Source organism: Eumetopias jubatus, unplaced genomic scaffold (genome assembly GCF_037043125.1).
Source record: "Eumetopias jubatus isolate StellerSeaLion01/CBP00866 unplaced genomic scaffold, mEumJub1_p1.0 scaffold_13, whole genome shotgun sequence".
NCBI lineage: Eukaryota > Metazoa > Chordata > Mammalia > Carnivora > Otariidae > Eumetopias > Eumetopias jubatus.
In genome coordinates, this window is record NW_028274819.1 from 75,982,488 (window position 1) to 75,999,678 (window position 17,191).

General features: G+C 45.3%; 1 protein-coding gene across 1 annotated transcript in view; it reads left to right on the forward strand.

Annotated features, from left to right (window-relative positions):
- Positions 1-17,191, forward strand: part of AMOTL1 (angiomotin like 1) — a 91,104-nt gene that overhangs the window by 53,435 nt on the left and 20,478 nt on the right. The gene's annotated exons all lie outside the window — the stretch shown is intronic.

Below are 17,191 nucleotides of genomic sequence, written 5' to 3' on the forward strand. Positions count from 1 at the left end.
TCGCTGAGCGCACTGCAGCCCAGAATAAAATGATCAGTGGCACCCTGGGCCTCTAGATTTATTGGGAGAATATTTTATGCTTTTTACCAGAGGCAAATGATAGAAGCAAATGGGTTTTGAGAAACCATCCACCAGGGTTTGAATCTCTGCAAATCCATTCATTGTATGTTGCAAATGTAAAAATCCAACTCTTTTTTTTTTGGAAGCTGTTTAGAAAATTGGATTTATTTCTGTATCATAATTCTCAACAACATTGTGAATCAAGGGCTCACAAACTCCAGAGAGTTGGTTCCAACAACAGAAAGTCATGTGTTCAGGCACTGGCCATCCCTCATACGATGGTGGTATTCTGATGCTTGGCCCCTGACCACACAGCCTTACATTCTCAAGGCTGAGAAACAATTGGTTCAATTTTCTGATTTCCAGTACTGCCTGGTTGAGTTCAAGCTCCTTTGTTTCCCCCAAATTTATTCATGGTAGCACTCAGTTATTAGTCTCAGTTTCATGTTTTAAATTCTGTTTCGGCAAATGGACACTAATGTGGTCAAGGAATTTTGCCACAGAATCTTTGGATGTCTTGCAGTAGGTGACTTGGCCTTTGTTCCAGATTTACATAAACAGCTGTGTCAGCGTCTTGAATGATTCACTTTCCTAACAAATTTTATCTCTTCTTATGGGTGCAGTCGACCCACCGTCTCATCTGAGCTTTCATTCAAAAGAGGAGTCATCTGTACTCTTGGTCTTTAGGATTTTAACACCTGGCTTTTGGATGCCCATGTGCCTGGGTAAGAGGCGGTGTCTTGGCAATTACATCAGCAGTGTCACCCAGCTGGGACTCTGCCTCTTGTCAGGGGATATTATTTTGTCACTTAGCTCAGGTCAGAATGGAAAAGCCAGTTAGTTTCATCTGAGGGGCATCAGCTCCAGCCTCCCAGCCCAGACTATGCTGATGGAGTGATAAGGTTTGGGGTTGTGTGAGTTGAGAAATGTTCCTGAAAACGTTAACCTTCTGGCTGAAAGCTAACACATCAATAATGCAGGCAAAGAGGGCCTTTCAGCTTTACAGGGAATGATTTGTTCTGTGCAAACATGCTTCACTGTGTTCCAAAGGCATAAACAAGACAGTCCAGAGGCATTTTTCAACTGCTTACAGGTATCTCAGGGTCGATGTGCAATGTAATTGAATCTAGGCAGGGCATTTGAAGCAGGTTTGCTACCAGTGATAGTTAACAAATTTTTCAGTACCTGGTCTTTACGGGACATTTGTGCCTTTATCACAACTTTGTGATAAATTATTTGCATTAGCTTTTCCTCTCCTGGTGTGGCAAGGGATGGACTTGAGATGTTATTTCAAATTTGCAGATAGGTTTTCTTCTTAGTGAATTGTAAGAGCTCTTTGTATATTAAAGAAATTAGCATGTCCTCTACTGTATATGTTGCAGATATTTTCCTCAGTTGTTTTTTAATCTTTGATTACAGTGTTCTTTATGTTAAAGGAGATATTTTTTAAGTAACCATATTTATGCCTTCCAGGCTTTATATCATGCTTAGAAATGCTTATTACTCTCCACGATTATAAAACTATTCTTTTCTTCAAATGTGTTTATGATTTCACTGTTTTCAAGGCTTATATTTTGGAAGCTAGTTTGGGAGGCACAGTAGAAGAGAAACTCAGGAGGGACTAAGCTTGAGTTAAGGAGACTAATTAACAGAGATTTTGGTATTTAGACAAGAGAGGAAGTCCTGAAGTAAGACAGAAGTAGTGGTGGAGAGTAGGGGACAGAGAAGTAAGTGACAAAATTAGTAGGACTCAGTGACCAGTTGAATAATGGCAGTGAGAGAGCCCGAGAAAGGGGTGTGACTGAGCAACTGGTTGGATGGTCACCCTTTACCAATAAAAAGCAGGAAAAGCAGGCTGGGATTAGATAATGAGTAAAGGTTTGAGTGTGTTGGGTCATCTCACGCTGCGATCCATAGCTGAGTGAGCCCATGTAACAGTCGGTGCAGATGTACCCAGAAGGCTGGTGATGGGCAGGGCCCTCTGTCAGGCGTTAGCATGTGGGCATAGAACGGCAGGCATGAATTACCACCTCTCTTCATATTTATTAATGTGTCGCATTATCTGTGTATTCTTTTAGAAATTGTATTATTAGAATACTTCTTAAATGCTTGGTAATCATAATTATAAACGTCGCACACTCAAAGGGAGCCATCCTTTTCAAGTGGATCTTTTGAGATTCTAGCCCTTGGGTCAGAGAAGTGACTTCTCTGGATAACAACAAGCCAAGGAGCTAAGGCTAAGTCGTGAAGCCCCCGACAGACACCTTGGCCAATGGAGAAGTTGGAGGGAAGGGGAAAGTAGAGATGGGCCTGATTGACTTTTTGCTAGGTGTTCGTGTTGAATCTAGGAGTCCAGGGCCAAGAAGACCCATGGAACTCTTGCAGTACAAGTGGTCAGTGGGACTTCTGTAAAGCTCTCTCAGGTAATGGAGGGAGAAGCTCCTTCCTGGCCTGATCAGTAAATATCTCTGTTGCCCAGGGTAGTTTGCCTTTGAAGACTCAACTCCCTGCTCTGAAGTTGGTGCCTGATGAAGACCTTGGTAGACTCTGGGGGTGGTTACTACTTAGCTCTGCAGATTGAAATGAACATTAAACACAGTGATTGTTGTGTCCCCCCGGTCATGAAATTGATGTCTGTATTAGAAATCGCACCGGGGGCACCTGGGTGCCTCAGTCGGTTAAGTGTCTGCTTTCGGCTCAGGTTGTGATCCCAGGGTCCTGGGATGGAGCCCCGCATCTGGTTCCCCGCTCAGTGTGGAGCCTGCTTCTCCCTCTGCCCGCTGCCCCTCCCCCCCTTACACGCACACGCTCTCTCTCTCAAATAAATAAATAAAATCTTAAAAAAAAGAAAAATCATGCTGAATTAAGTGCTTAGGAGTTTAATGACTGAGGAATTTTTTTTTCTCTCTGTCACCTCTTGGTGTTGCATCACTCACTTTAGAGAAATTCAGTTTTATTTGTTTGTTTTCTGGGTTTGCTTGTGCATTGTTCTAAATATTTTTGGAACCAAAAGCCAATCCCTGTTTTGTCTGTCTATGTGAAACTGGGGCTCCTTTGCCCTTTAACTTCTTTAACTTACTGAGATCCCTGGTTTTCCCGTGCATTTGTCACTCACGCACGTGCACTATCGAGCATGCTCACGCACACATACACACAGAGCAGAGGTGGGCCACTGTCCACTAAAGGCGGCACCCCGGGCATGTCTTATCCTCATTCTTAGCTGTGTCTTCTCAGTAAGTACGACCGTTTATCTGTTTCTTTCTGAAAACTGATAACTCTGCAGAATTCCCATGACATTAGGCCAGAAAGACAAAAATGAAATATATTGGATGCAGGGAAACTAGACTGGTAGAGATGATCTTATTATGTTCTCGGGTTGAATGGGAGCTGATTAGCTGTGGTCTATGTGTGTTGTTTCAGGATAAAACCAGCCATGTTCCATGGTTTGCAAGAACTTGTCTCCAGCTCTTTGGGGTTCTTTAGGCCCTCCAGGTTTAGCATATTTGGTTAAACTTAAGTCTGTTTAAGTTAGATTCTGGCTGTTAAATGGTGTCCCTCTCTTAAAAAAAAAAAAACGTGTTTTGGACATTCAGTTATTTGTCTAAGTTATTGAGTAATGGGTGTAAATAAGTCAGAACCATATGGATTTGATTTCTCTTGTAATTCTCAGTGGGTTTAGAAATTAACACAGAAACGTGTCTGTGACCAACCTATTTTAAACCTGTTTTGCAGTGATTTGCCATTTTTCGTGTGTCTTGTAATCATTCTCTTACTCTTGAATCCTCTTTGAGGTACTTTGATTTTCCGTCTCTTGTAGAATATAAAAGAGACTAATATAATCTCCTGTAAGACCCTTCCTTTGGTGTTTGTGGTTCCGGAAAGGGCTTGTGTGAAACACAAAACAAAAGTTACAATGATATAAACATTGGTTCCGTTGACACACGTAGAGCACAAGGAGATTGTTCTGAATCCTCATTGGGTTTCATTGCATCATGTGGTGGGTTTCCATCGGGCTTCATTAGGTGAGATGTTGTGACGTACGGGTGCCCTGGTTCACCCCTCCTCGGGGCCTGCCCGTGCTCGCAGCTTCTCCCGACTTGGAGAGGAGCCCACTGTAGCGCTTACTCCAATTGCATTCCGTATGGGTGTGACTTATTTGCATGGATCCCCTCCTCGAGGTGGGAGAACGGTAGACGGTTTTTACCGATATCCACAGTACCCAAGCCCTTGAACCTTCTTATGTACTTGGCACTCAATAAATGTGTATTGAAGGAATGAATAAAAGTGGAAAAATCCTTGTAACAATAGGCTGGAAATTCTCCTGTGGCGTTGGTATCAAAATGTACTCTTTCACTCAGTATCTCCCAGTTGTATTTAGACATAACTTGTGTTATGCTCAGTTACTTTAAGATATTAGGCAAATTAATAAAAGAACTGTCAGAATGGAAGCAACTTAAAAATGCTCAGGGGGCACCGGGGTGTGAGACTCTTGGTTTTGTCCCAGGTGGTGATGTCAAGGTTGTGAAGATCGAGCCCTGCATGAGGCTCCACACTCAGCGGGGAGTCTGCTTGAGATTCTCTCCCTTCACCTCTCCCTCTGCTCTTCTCCCTGCTCCTGCATGCATGCTCTCTCTCTTAAATTAATAAAATCTTTTTAAAAAAAGGCTCAAATTCCCTTTTTGCCTTCATCCTTCCCTTCTACTTCTTCTTTTTTTTTTTTAAGTAGGAAAATATCAAAGTAAGGGAAATTTTTTACTAGTAAGGACAGTGTATTTAATAGTATTTTTCCTGAAAGTTGGTATTAGTAGAGTTGACTTTGGTTCCCCTGACTCCTTCTCTTTTACTCCTCTGTGGTTGGAGATGAGAGTTGGCCCTGGAATATGAAGGTTTTTGTAGCAACCGGCCAGATGCTCACACTGACCAATCCATAGACCATTCCAGACACCACAGATGAGTGCCTGGGCAAAGGAAAGGACCATGAAGCCTGCCAAGGCAGTATCATTTAATTCAAGAAAATTTTCTTGCCCTAAGTTAACTGATTTTCATTAAAGACGACCCCTACGTTTAATAGGACTGTGCAGTCCTAAATATCAAAGGTTTTATAGGCACAGGCTCAAGCAAATAATCTCCGATCAGTTGCTACATCTTCTAAATCCTGGTCTCTCACCAGTGTACTCAGTGACGTGAAGATAGATGCTTCATCTCCCTGTACCTCCTTTTCTTCTAAAGAAATGGAATAAATCTGATTCAACCAACAGGCCTCTGAGGGATAACCAGAGATAGGAAAGGCAAAGACTCAATAGAATGCATTTATTCTGCAATATTTCTTCCTGCCTCCGTGCATCCTTCCTCCATCTGCTTCAGCACTCACCTTCTCTGGCAGGACCTACCAGTTTGCGGGGTGGGGAAATGGGCCGTGTTCCCAAAGAATGCCCACATAGCTCACTGAGCCTTGCTGAACTTGGAAAGCAGAGCATGTGCTGCATGCTTAAGCCACTTGATCAACCTTGACAGGCCATGCTGAGAAACTTCAAACCTACACAATAACCAGAGTGCATCCAGGCTGCAGGGCATCTGTTTAGGTTCATTCAAATGTCCCCAAGTGTGAAAATTAACATCATTCAGTGTAGGCTGATTTTCTGTGCTTCAGGAACGAGAGCTGATTGAAGAACTGCCTCTTGATCATGTGTTGACACTGGTCTTTAACAACTGAACGTGGGTTATGATCTTCACGTGGTTGGTTTTAAACCTGTTGCTTGGCATTCCTGTGAAGGGATTGAAAAAGCAAATGTCTGTGACTTTATTAGGATTCCCGTTTTCTTGGACTAAGACCTGGATAGATGGATGGATGGATGGATGGAGCATTAAATGAAAAACATGCTGAAGTCTTTTTGCATTTCATGTGCCGTCAGGAAACCCTTACTTTCCCTGACCATTCAGAACCAGGAAATCCAGGATTCACATTAAATGGCAATTGCTAGAGAAGTCTTCCTTTTATATCGTCCCCCAACATCGGGTACTTTTCCCCTTGTAAAGGCTCATCACAGTTGTACATAAATAACTCTTTGGATGGCATGTTCTGTCTTCCCTTATTAAACCATGAGGCTTGGGGCCCCATCTGTCCTCCTCACCGTTGCAGTCCCAGGTCTATGTATTTCCAGAACCTGGTACAGTGCCTGGCCCTTAGAGTCATTTAATAAATATTTATTGGCTATTGAATACAATGACGATGGTTGTCATTTAACCAAACAGTTATTGGCTGTCTACTCTGAGCTAGCTGAGTTCTAGGCCACAGGTCAGCAAACTCTTTCTATAAAGGGCCCGATGGTAAATAATTTTAGGCTTGGGGGCCATCCTTACTCCACCCTGTCCCTCTAGCCTGAAAGCTGCCATAGATGCTCCATAAGCAGCTGGGCGTGGCTGAGTGCCAGTGAAACTTGATTGACAGAATCAGGCTGTGGGATTGGGGCTGGAGGCCCTCGCGTGCTGACCTCTGTGCCAAGTACTAGTCATGGAAGGAAAGAAAAAACAGGAACCTCAGTAAAAGGAGGATGGAGAAGAAAGAACTCCTGAAGTCGTCCTTACATCTTATTTTGTGAATTGCCCTAATTTATAAACCAGGATGTACTTATCATTGTCTTTCCTGGGAGTCCTCTTTTACTTCATCCCTAATCGAGCGAGCATGATTGTCATCATTTTAGATAAACTGAGACATGTAGAAACGCAGTCACCAGTCTTAGCTCCCAGCGAGAATCCAGAATTTGCTAATGAGGGAGATAGGGCCTGGCAGGATCAGCCTGTGGTGAATGGTGGGGAACCATCTGGATAGTGGGGTCTTAGTGCCAGAAATTCCTGCCATAGGCAGCCTTCTGTGAGGTGAGGTCTGCAGATCTTGGAGAGGACCTTGAAGGTCACAAATGTGGTCACCAGCAATGCATATGTGCTCTGAACTGGAGCTCATTTAAAAGGCCATCCGATTGCCACTGTGAGCGACAGTGTCGTCAGAGGCTGTTGAGCCTGATGGTTGAAAGTTTATCCTCAGGTGGAGCTGTACTTTGCTCCCTTGGGTCTGTCCTTCAGGTCGTGGTTAAGGCCAGCCTGGCTGTGGTCATCGATGGACAGTCACAGCGGCCAACATTAATTGAGCGCTTACTATGCGCCAAGCACTCTGCTAGCCTCTCTGGATACATGGTGTCTTTTAGTCCTTCAAACAACCTATGAGATCAGTATTACCGGTACTTCACAGACAAGGACCCTGAGGCACAGGAAGGCCAAATAACTTGTCCATGGTCATACAAGGTGGCGAGTGGAGCAGACAGGTTTTTGAGCCCAGGTCATTCTGAATCTGGAGCCCAAACTCGTACTAAGCTGGTGTGGGGAGGCTCTTCTTGTGTACCCCGGGGGCGAAGAGAGGTTGTAATGGGAGCGAAACCGCAGCCAAGAATGATCCAGTGGTTTCCCCAAGGCCCCATAGGTGTTTAATGGCTAAACCGCGACCAGAGTTGGAACTCCTTTTTCTTACTTTTTTTTTCTTTCCCTTGTCCAAAGGTCATCTCTTCTGATGAAAGATTTCACATTTTTATCTCAAGAAGAATCTGGGATAGTAGGGTGGATGTAAATAATTCCTTCCTAGAAGTGTTATTTGGTTGCAAATTATTTGACTTAATAATAATAATGTCTTTGGGTCTTCTCAAGTGACTTCTAACTACTGGAATTAATATTCTGTGCTTCCAACTTCTACATCTATGAACCCTGGCCAGTTGTAACAGAAGGCCTTGTTGGATAATCCAGTATCTCTTCAAATACAAAAACAAAAAATTGTTGAGACCAGAATAGAGCTCAGAATCTAAAAAAAAAAAGTTTTCTCAAAATATCTATGGAATTAAACTTTTTGTTCTTGAGATGATGAAAAATAAAAAATAAGCAGAATACAATGAGTAATTCTGTGGTGCGGTTCCTTTACAATTAGTTTTTGAAACTGTTTTTGGTTCACGAATTGTAGTGAGAGCATACAGCTGGATCTTAATGGAATCAGAGAACTTTGAGGGGACAAAGTGTTTGTTTTAAGTCCAGAAAATTTGGTCTTAGACCATTAAAAATAAGCTTGCATCTGTTACTAATTTTCTTTTTGCTTACAAAGACTGTGGTTTGGTAGAAAGAAGAGAAAGAAAAGGATCAGTTCAAAGCAAGTTACAAAAATGACAATGGGAGGGAGGTGTTGCAGAAGTTGAAGGAGACAGAAAATGTAACTGCGGGCCACACATTTCCTTGTCCTCCTCGATCAGTCCTAGAAGGAACCACTTGCTTCCCCAGGTCAAACAGCTTCCCCAGCGTAAACGTCGGTCTGGGCCAGGTGCTAGTGTTAAACCTTATCCGCCATCCAAAGGGCCCATTTGAAAGTCATAGCTTTCTCTATATACATATTCTTTTTTTGTTCTTTTTTTGGGCGCCTGGGTGGCTCAGTCGTTAAGCGTCTGCCTTCAGCTCAGGTCATGATCCCAGGGTCCTGGGATCGAGTCCCACATCGGGCTCCCTGCTCCTTGGGAGCCTGCTTCTCCCTCTGCCACTCCCCCTGCTTGTGTTCCTGCTCTCTCTCTCTCTCTCTCTGTCAAATAAATAAATAAAATCTTAAAAAAAAACATATTCTTTTTTTGTCTGTTTTATATAGTGTGTACCTATATAGATATGTAATAAAAGTTAGACATTTCAGGTGTACGTGTGAGACAATGTAGCAACATCACTCTCCACGTCTTCACATCCCGGGAAGTTTTTCTACACCGGGAACCGCACTGTCTGCTAGGTCATACCTGGAGATGGAGGCGTCTGTGGTTCATCTTTTTATATTAAGAAAAGACAAAAATAGAAAAACGGTGAGCCATTCTCCGATGGTTATAAGAAAATTCGGTTCAGAATCAATTCACGAATATGTGTGCAGTCGAAACCAAATGCCCTGTACCTCATATATTTATGTGGCACTATTCACTGCCTAATTTGTTATTTTACTGTCAGCAAAAGAGAGAAGTAGCAGTACATTTTTATTTCAAGTAAAAAAATAGTAATAAAGTGGAAGGTTGAGCCGTACCTTTGGAGGCTGAGTGGATGCATGGGTGTGTCTACTCAGTCAAGCAACTTAGCAAGCTGCAGAGGTCATAAATTGAGGTAGCCCTGGGAATTATACCTGAATGTGTAAGTACAGTTTCCAGCACTAAAATGCAACATGAAGACCAAATTAGAGAAAATTATATTTTAAGAGATTATATTGTATTCAAGGGAACTATATTTATAGAAAATTATATCGAGGAGAACTACTGGTATTCAAATATTTCTACCACATCATAGTAAGGAAGCTTACTTTTGGTGCTACAATCGATAACTTATATAAAATATAAGTTATATGTTTTGTTATATAACAAAAATATAAGTTATGTTAAGACCAGAATGTATTATTTTCATTCATTAGATGAATAGGATATTTTCTGGTTAGGTTTTTCAGCTTTCTGGTGATAAGGTCCTGAAGCTATCTCTTTTTAAAATTTTTTAAGAAGATATTTACTTATTTGAGAGAGAGAGCACGAGCGGGGTGAGGGGCAGAGGGAGAAGCAGGCTTCCCGATAAGCAGGGAGCCCGACGTGGGGCTCGATCCCAGGACTCCGGGATCATGACCTGAGCCGAAGGCAGACACTTAACCGACTAAGGCACCCAGGTGCCCTTGAAACTATCGTTTTCAAGTTTTATTTTAAAGACCGGGTTAGAATTTGATCATGTGTCAGTTGCTACTTAGCTTCCTCAATAAGCTGTTGCTTAAACCTGCCATAGCTCTTCCCCTGTGAAACACTTCTGTTGTCTTAGATTCTTAATATCCTACAAAGGTAGTATGAAGTACGCTCAGTAGGCAGATTCAGACAGGCGGACGCGGGCATATTACGTGGCATATTACAAGGCAGAAGACACAAGGACTCACCGGACAACTCCCCCCACCTGACGCCGCCTCAACAAAGTGTGTGAGTTCAGGCTCTCCCGTGCAGGAGAAATCTGTTTCATCGGAGGAATCAGAAAAGCTTCGTGCAGCGAGTACCCTTCAGGGTGGGCCTTGAAAACTGATTCCTATTTTAGAGTCATCTTGCTGCCATAGTACTGTGTAAAAGGGACACTCTATTTTCCTTTTAAATTGAAAGGAAATTCTAAATTTAAGCTGAAAAGATTTCTGGTTGAGACTGGGCGGGGCGGGGTGTGTGTGTGTGCTTTCTTCTGAACCCCTCCTTCCTATGCAGCCGCCCCCTTCTTTCCCTTCCCCTTCTCTCTCCGCCAAGGCTCTGCAGAACAGCTGGGTTTGAACTCCTGTTCTTAATTTCCCTCACTGAGAATTCATTTAAAGCAGTTCACTCTCTGAGCCATGTAGAACAGGCCCCCACTGGAGTGTTCCCATGTTTGTGAATAGGTCTGCTTAGCTGCCCCCTCACAACCTCTGTCTCCAGTCGCCTGGCAAAACCATGGCAACCTGCTCTCGCATCCTCTACCCTTTCCTGAAATCACAAGTTGCCTTACCTGAGAAACCGGAGCAGCCAGTTTTTAAAAGACAGCGAAAAGCCAGACAAGCAGCATATGGGGTCGCGTTGTAGTGTATTACTTTTTCGTGTCTGAATTAATTAGTGTGGCTTTTAAATGTAAATCATCTTTCCTCTTTGACATCAAATAAGCCTCCTGTCAGTAGCTCACTCTTCTCTAATGTAAACAGTGCCCTATTTGGATTATATCGGGGGGGGGTCTCTTTCTGGGTTCATCGGTTTGACGCTGAAACTGAGGTGAGTGGGTGAGGGCAGTTGTCAACAACGCGCTCCAGCGTAAGAATATCTTTGAGGCAGGATGAACCTGAATAACTTGCAGATAATGAACTAAATGAGATCCCTCCTATTGTCTCTGTAGTCACACAAGCTCAGAAAAAAAGGAATTTCTCTTAGTGTCAACGGGACTTCCAAAAGGATCTGACTCTTCACTTACCTCATAGCTTGTGACTGGCCCTTGGAACGGAGTCCTGCCCAACATCTGTCCAGTGTTATAAGATACGGTGCCGGGGAGCTCAGAGCCGAAGCATCCCTGAGGGAGAAGAGACAGAAGAAATTTTAGGGAGAGAAGATGGCAGATAATTATTTGGACAGCTTTTCACAAGAGGGAGTCTATTTCATTAGCGGCGCAGAGAAGGTTCTGGTTACCAGAACTGATAGCATTAGTGTTGGTCCGCGTCCTCCTGAGGTGTTACCAAACTGCCAAGCCCTTTCTTGGTGGAGAAGGGAGTAGACGTATAAAGAAAGAAGAGTGTCTTAGTGATCTTTCATTATGAGAAGAAAAATCTGCCTGAGCTAGCTTAAGCCCAGAGAAGAGGACTGTTTCCTGAGAACATAAGGGTGTGAGGGAGTCCCTAGGCTGGGAGTGCAGGCAGGCCTCGTGAGGTCTAGGGGCCTGGGCTAGCATGTCTGTGAGAATCAACTCATGGTTTGTGTTTAGGGGTCTATGTCTGTCTGGATGGCTGTTTTCCTCCCTCCTCGTAATGCAACATGGACTCTCATCCACCTTTCTATGTCCACCTGCTTGATTGTTCATTGTCTACAGTATGGCTTTCTCTGCTTCTCCGCTTCTCCAAAGCACATGCTGGAATATGGCTGTTAGCCGAGGAGCTAGGTTACCTGTCCTTGTCAGCATCACACCTCTCCCTGGCTCCCACTTCCACGTTCCCAGACAAGAGACTCTGACTGGTCTTGCTTGGGCACGTGGCCCCTCAGGTTGAACCCCCTCAAATGGGAAGTGCTGGGCAGGGGCGGATGAGGGGGACTTTGTAGTACACTCATGGCTACTTGTCACATTAGCCCCGTGGGTGGAGGACTGTAGTAATGGCCCTTCTAAATTGAGTGTTAGCCAACTCCGTGGAAGTTGTCTGTTCCGTGGAGATCCAGTCAGGAAGCGCTTGCCTCATGCAGGCTGTCTCCCACCGGTGCTGGACGTGGGTCCTCTGCTGGGGTGCACAGAGGGCCTGGCCACTTTCAGTCCCATCTCCTCTGACTCTCACAGTCTATGGCCTGTTCTCTGGTAACGTCCTTTACATTCTTTTTGCTCAGAGCGGCCCAGAGACTGGACTCCTAAAATCAGTCTCAGCAGTCAGAATGAGACTTCTAGTCATTGGCGTTTCAGAGGTGTGTTGGATTGTGCCTGCCTCCTCTTCCCTTAACTCTGTCACCATCACTCCCTCTTGCCACATCCAAGGCAGCGAGAACATTCCTTGAGAAGTGCCGAGGAAATAACCGTGCAGAACCAGGTGCCAAATTGGGCTAGTTGGGCATTGCTGTGTGAGCATATGGGATTCAGAACTTGAACAGAGTTTGCTTGGTCTGTGTTTATGTCTACACACATATGTAGAACCACAATCCGGGAGAGATGTAAATCCCCGAAGAACCAGCCAGTTAATGGGATAAACCTTGGTTCTGGCTGAAGGGAGAGAAGAGGGAAAAGAAGACCTATCTTTTACCTTCCACGCATTCCAGTAAATTTGTCAGCCCTTGGTCAAGCTGGCTGCTGGACTCCCTGTCCCTTCAGTTACATGGGGCTCAGGGAGAAACTCCTCAAAAACCCATTATCTCAGGAACAACCTAGAAATTGATACTTACTTGAGAAGAGCCCAGTCACAACTTTGCTCCCTCATGAACTCCAGCCATAAGTTGGAGCACTGCATTAAAAACTAGCAGTATGGGTCCCCGTCACCCCCCCGGTCCAACCCGACACACTCCGTCCCGGGGATTCCTCAACAGAGCTGGCTAGGGCCCACCATCCGTGGTTCAGCCAGTAGTCAGGCTTTGTGCTCAGAGCGTATGTGCAGAAACCGTTCCCACAGAGTGGCCACTCTGGACCCACCGAGAAGGTAGGATGGAAAGGGAGCATCCTTGAATTACTGGGCCAGTTCTCTTTCCTCTGGCTCTTTCCTCAGGAAAGAGACTACCGTCTGACCTGCACGAGGGTCAGAGCTCACTTGGTTTTGGTTTTCTCAGTGGTCACATGGAGTCGTTATGAGGTTCTGTTACAAGGTTCAAGACACGGTGCCCGAGATAAGGTAGACCCCCAGTAATATGTTCACTCTTGCTGTTTTCTGCTGAACGTCTGTTGTGTGCCACGCACCACGGTAGGTATTTTACCGCTGGTCACTCTAAACCTCCCGTCAGTCATGCAGAGTAGATCTCGTGAGCTCCGTCTGAGGAGATGAGTCCGGCACATCTCACGTGCCCACGGCGAACCGCTGTACGAAGGTGCCAGAAGCAAGCCAGGTCGGCCTGGCTACAAAGCTGTGCCGCCGCTGTGGTTTCCAGAGTCAACAGTGTATGAGCAGACGTCCTCTGTGTAAATGGGACTGGAGCCATCAGCTACACAACCCCCTGCTCCACGCAGTTCAGGGTAATTCATATCCACTGAGTAAACAGACCATTCTGGGCAAGAGTTCTCTTGTGTCAACTTGCCTGTTCTAGGAATTCTCAGTATATACGTTGGAACTCAACCAAAAATTCAGTGTGAGGCTGATCTCTCTTGAGCTATGCCAAGGGGCTCAGCTAATAATAAGCTGAAGGGACCTTCTTATGCCGTGATTTCACCCCTGGGACTCTCGCTGGGCAGCTCCCAAGAGATGCCCTTTAAAAATGGCTCTGACATACCTCGATCCTGTGTCTCTTGGGCCACAGCCCCCTGCGCACAGGCTCACTGCCGTGACGGCCGCCCCCCTCACTTGCTGGCCTCAATTAGATGTCCTCTTTCTGTTCTCACAGCACCTGCGCAAGCATGGTGGAGCGACTTGTCACACTGCCTCTGCGTGTGTCCTTGCTCTCTTCCTGCCCGACTGAGAGCAGAATGCCACGACCTACTCATCTTGCAGCCCTAGAATTGATCATGCTTTTAGGAATGCCAGCAAGAACCACCACATTATCATAGTTGACACTACCTGGGCACTTCCCACATGCATCTTTTAAGTAGGGACTGTTGTGATCCTCACTTTAAAGGCAAGGAAGCTAAAGCACGAAGAGGCTCGTTTGCTTCCAGAGTCCCAAAACCATAAGAGGTGGCGCTGGACATGAAGCCAGGCAATTTGCTTCTAGAACCGAGCTTTTCACAATACTCTCTAATGCGTCCATGTAGTTGATGCTTCATTAATTAATATTCGTACATGGATACACATGTGGATGTGATTGCTGTGTCTGGAGAAACATGATATGGCCTGTGACATGCTTAAACCTCTGCAGTAATGAGCATGCCAGAGCTCTTGTTCACTTTCTGCTTCTCTCATTCTGTGGTTCTGCTCCCGGCCTGCTTACACAGGGGAGGCACACAGCACCGTGCTCGTGAACGTGAGTCAGAGAGGCCCAGAGGCATGTTCTGCCTCTGCACTGATTGAGCACTCCCACTTCTGTGCGTGTGTGACTTAACCCCAGGGTCATTTTCCTCGGCGGGAAAGTGGAAATAATAGTGTGCCTCCCTCACCCAGTAAACTGAGAGGAGAGGGAGTAATTAAAAGGAATAAAGACACCGTTCTTGGAACATGGTACTCACTCGACAAACATGAGCAGGTTTTGTTACTGTTGCTACTGTCGTGAACATTATTTTTACAACTTTGCCATGGAGAACACTGCTTCCTGTCAGTGGACGCAAAGTTCTGAGCCAATGCGAGTGATACTAAGTGATGTTGCTGCAGCCTGAAGTCCAGGGTCTTTTCCAAACTCATAACAGAGATGTTTCCATCCATGAATTTCAGAGGACAGCATCCATGTCTTTGCCCCATGGTGTACACCTGTGAGGTTCAGGGAGCCTGAGCAGAGGAGGGAACCGGGGTCAGTCCCAGCCATCTGATGAGTGGTGGCTTCAGGGGCAGAGTAGACAGCTGTGTAACAGAGGATGTCAGGAAATACCTAGCAGCTAACAAGAACTACCATGTGTTATACAGTTGGCAATGAACTTGGCACGATAGAGAGTCATCCGTTCGTTCAACAGTATTGAGCCAAGCACTGTTCTAGGCTCAGGGAATCGATAATGACCAAAACAGATATCTAGGATATTCAGGTCTTTGTGCTTTATATGTCTCCTCTCCATCAACAGAGTCATCAAAGAGCACTCTGATGTAGATGTTCTCTTTCTAATTTGGTAGTAAGATTAGATGAGATTTGATTAGATGAGGGAGCTGAGTCTCAGAGAGGTGAACTATGCCCGAGACCTCATAGCTGGAAAGTGGTGAACTTGGGGTTTGAGTCCAGTTCTTTCTGATGTTGAGGTGCATGCTTTAGCCACAGTATGATATTAAGGAAATAGCAAATGCCAGAATCCAGGGTGTGGGTGTGTGTGTGCGCGCACGGCAGGCGCATGTTGGAGGGGAGGAATATTTAATTCAAAAATCTAAATAGCTGTCATTGTGACACAAAGAATCGCGATCATCAACTTGCAAAACTCAAGAAGCCCTGACTGTGCCTCTGGTCTTGAGCTTGGTCTATCATTTTACTCTCTTCTGGTCAAAATCAGTGTGTCCTTGGCTGCCCTCAACAAAGAAAATAACTTTTACGCTTAGGTTGATAAGCAGGCAGAAGCTCTGAAACCCAGTGGTTCATTCCCAAGCATGCTGAGTAATTCCTGGGTGCCCTCCAGAGCCCGGACAAGGCCCCTGGGCACCAGGCCTGTTGAGATCTTGTCCAAATCCATGGGGCTAGTGTCCAGATGTCATTGACTCTGCACTGTGAAATGCTCTGGGTCACTCAGGGCTGTGGATGGTAGGGTGCAGAGCCATGAGCTGCTCCTGACCCATTTGATGAGGTCTTTCACGTGGCCATTCTCCACGGATTAGGAAAAAAGTTCCAGAGGCAGCATCTCAAATGCCACTGAAAGGGAGAAGTGGGGAGGACAGTAGGTGATTGCAGCGAGGCACACGAATAGCCCAAAAGTAATTCCATGCTCAGGGTCAGGATCTTGGTGGCTTCATTTTGTTTCCAGGGGAGGCCATTGCTTCCAGGCAGTACATCTGCTACGGAGCTATACAAGGCTACTCAGTCTGCCAGTTCTGAAGCGTCCCATGCACGTGACCTCACAGTGCAGGGGCAGTGCTGTCCAGGGGGAAGGACATTGTAGCGGGACATCAGGGACCCGGATTCTGGTCCTGGCTCTGTGCCAGATGGCAGGGGGACCGTGGACCGTTGCCGTCGCCCCTGGGCTTTCCGCTTCTCACTCATAAAGCAACGGGGGTGGCACTGGAGGGGGACATTTCCTGTGATCCTTTCCGGCTCAAAACCGTGAGTTTGTTAGTGCGTATTTGCAGGCTTGAAGGTCTTTTTTATTCTCAGGCCCTGTATTCAAAAGCACATCTCCTGCTCCTTAAAACAGCATTCTTTCCATTGCTTCATTGCCCACAGGGCTGGTCCTTAAGGTTTGATAACTATGAAGTCCATGGGTGACTGTACAAGGAAATATGAATGAATGAAACCACTGGCACGCACTGGTGGAGCTTCTATTGGATGGTGGTTCTCTGTGTTGCAGTGTGGGTCATGGAAGGATCCACATAACCCGTCAGAGGCGTTCAAGTGGTGTGGGTCCGTAGAAATCAACCTCTAACTCTTACTGCTGCCGCTGTAATCGTACACCTTCTTTTTGACAACTATGGAATAGTGTGCACACGGTTTACGTAACCAATTTTTTTCAGTAATGAAGTATTTTTTTTCCATGCCATTGTCTTTTATTTATTTATTTGTTTTTAAGATTTTATTTACTTATTTGGGAGGGGCAGATGGAGAGGGAGAGAAAGAAGTTCAAGCAGACTCCGTGCCGAGGCCGGAGCCCCATGTGGGGCTCGATCCCACGACCCTGAGATCATGACCTGAGCCGAAACCAAGAGTCAGACGCTTAGCCGACTGAGCCACTCAGACGCGCCTATTCTTATTTAATTTTAATGGCTGCAATGCAGTCTCTTGTAGGGTGTACAGTCTTGCACCTTGCGTCCATTCAAGTTTTTCCATGTTATGAACAACATGACTAAATATTCCAATTTATTTTAAAAATAAAATGTATTGCTTCTGTTAACAGGAAAAATATCTTCGATAAACAGTACTGACTCCATGACGCCATTGGC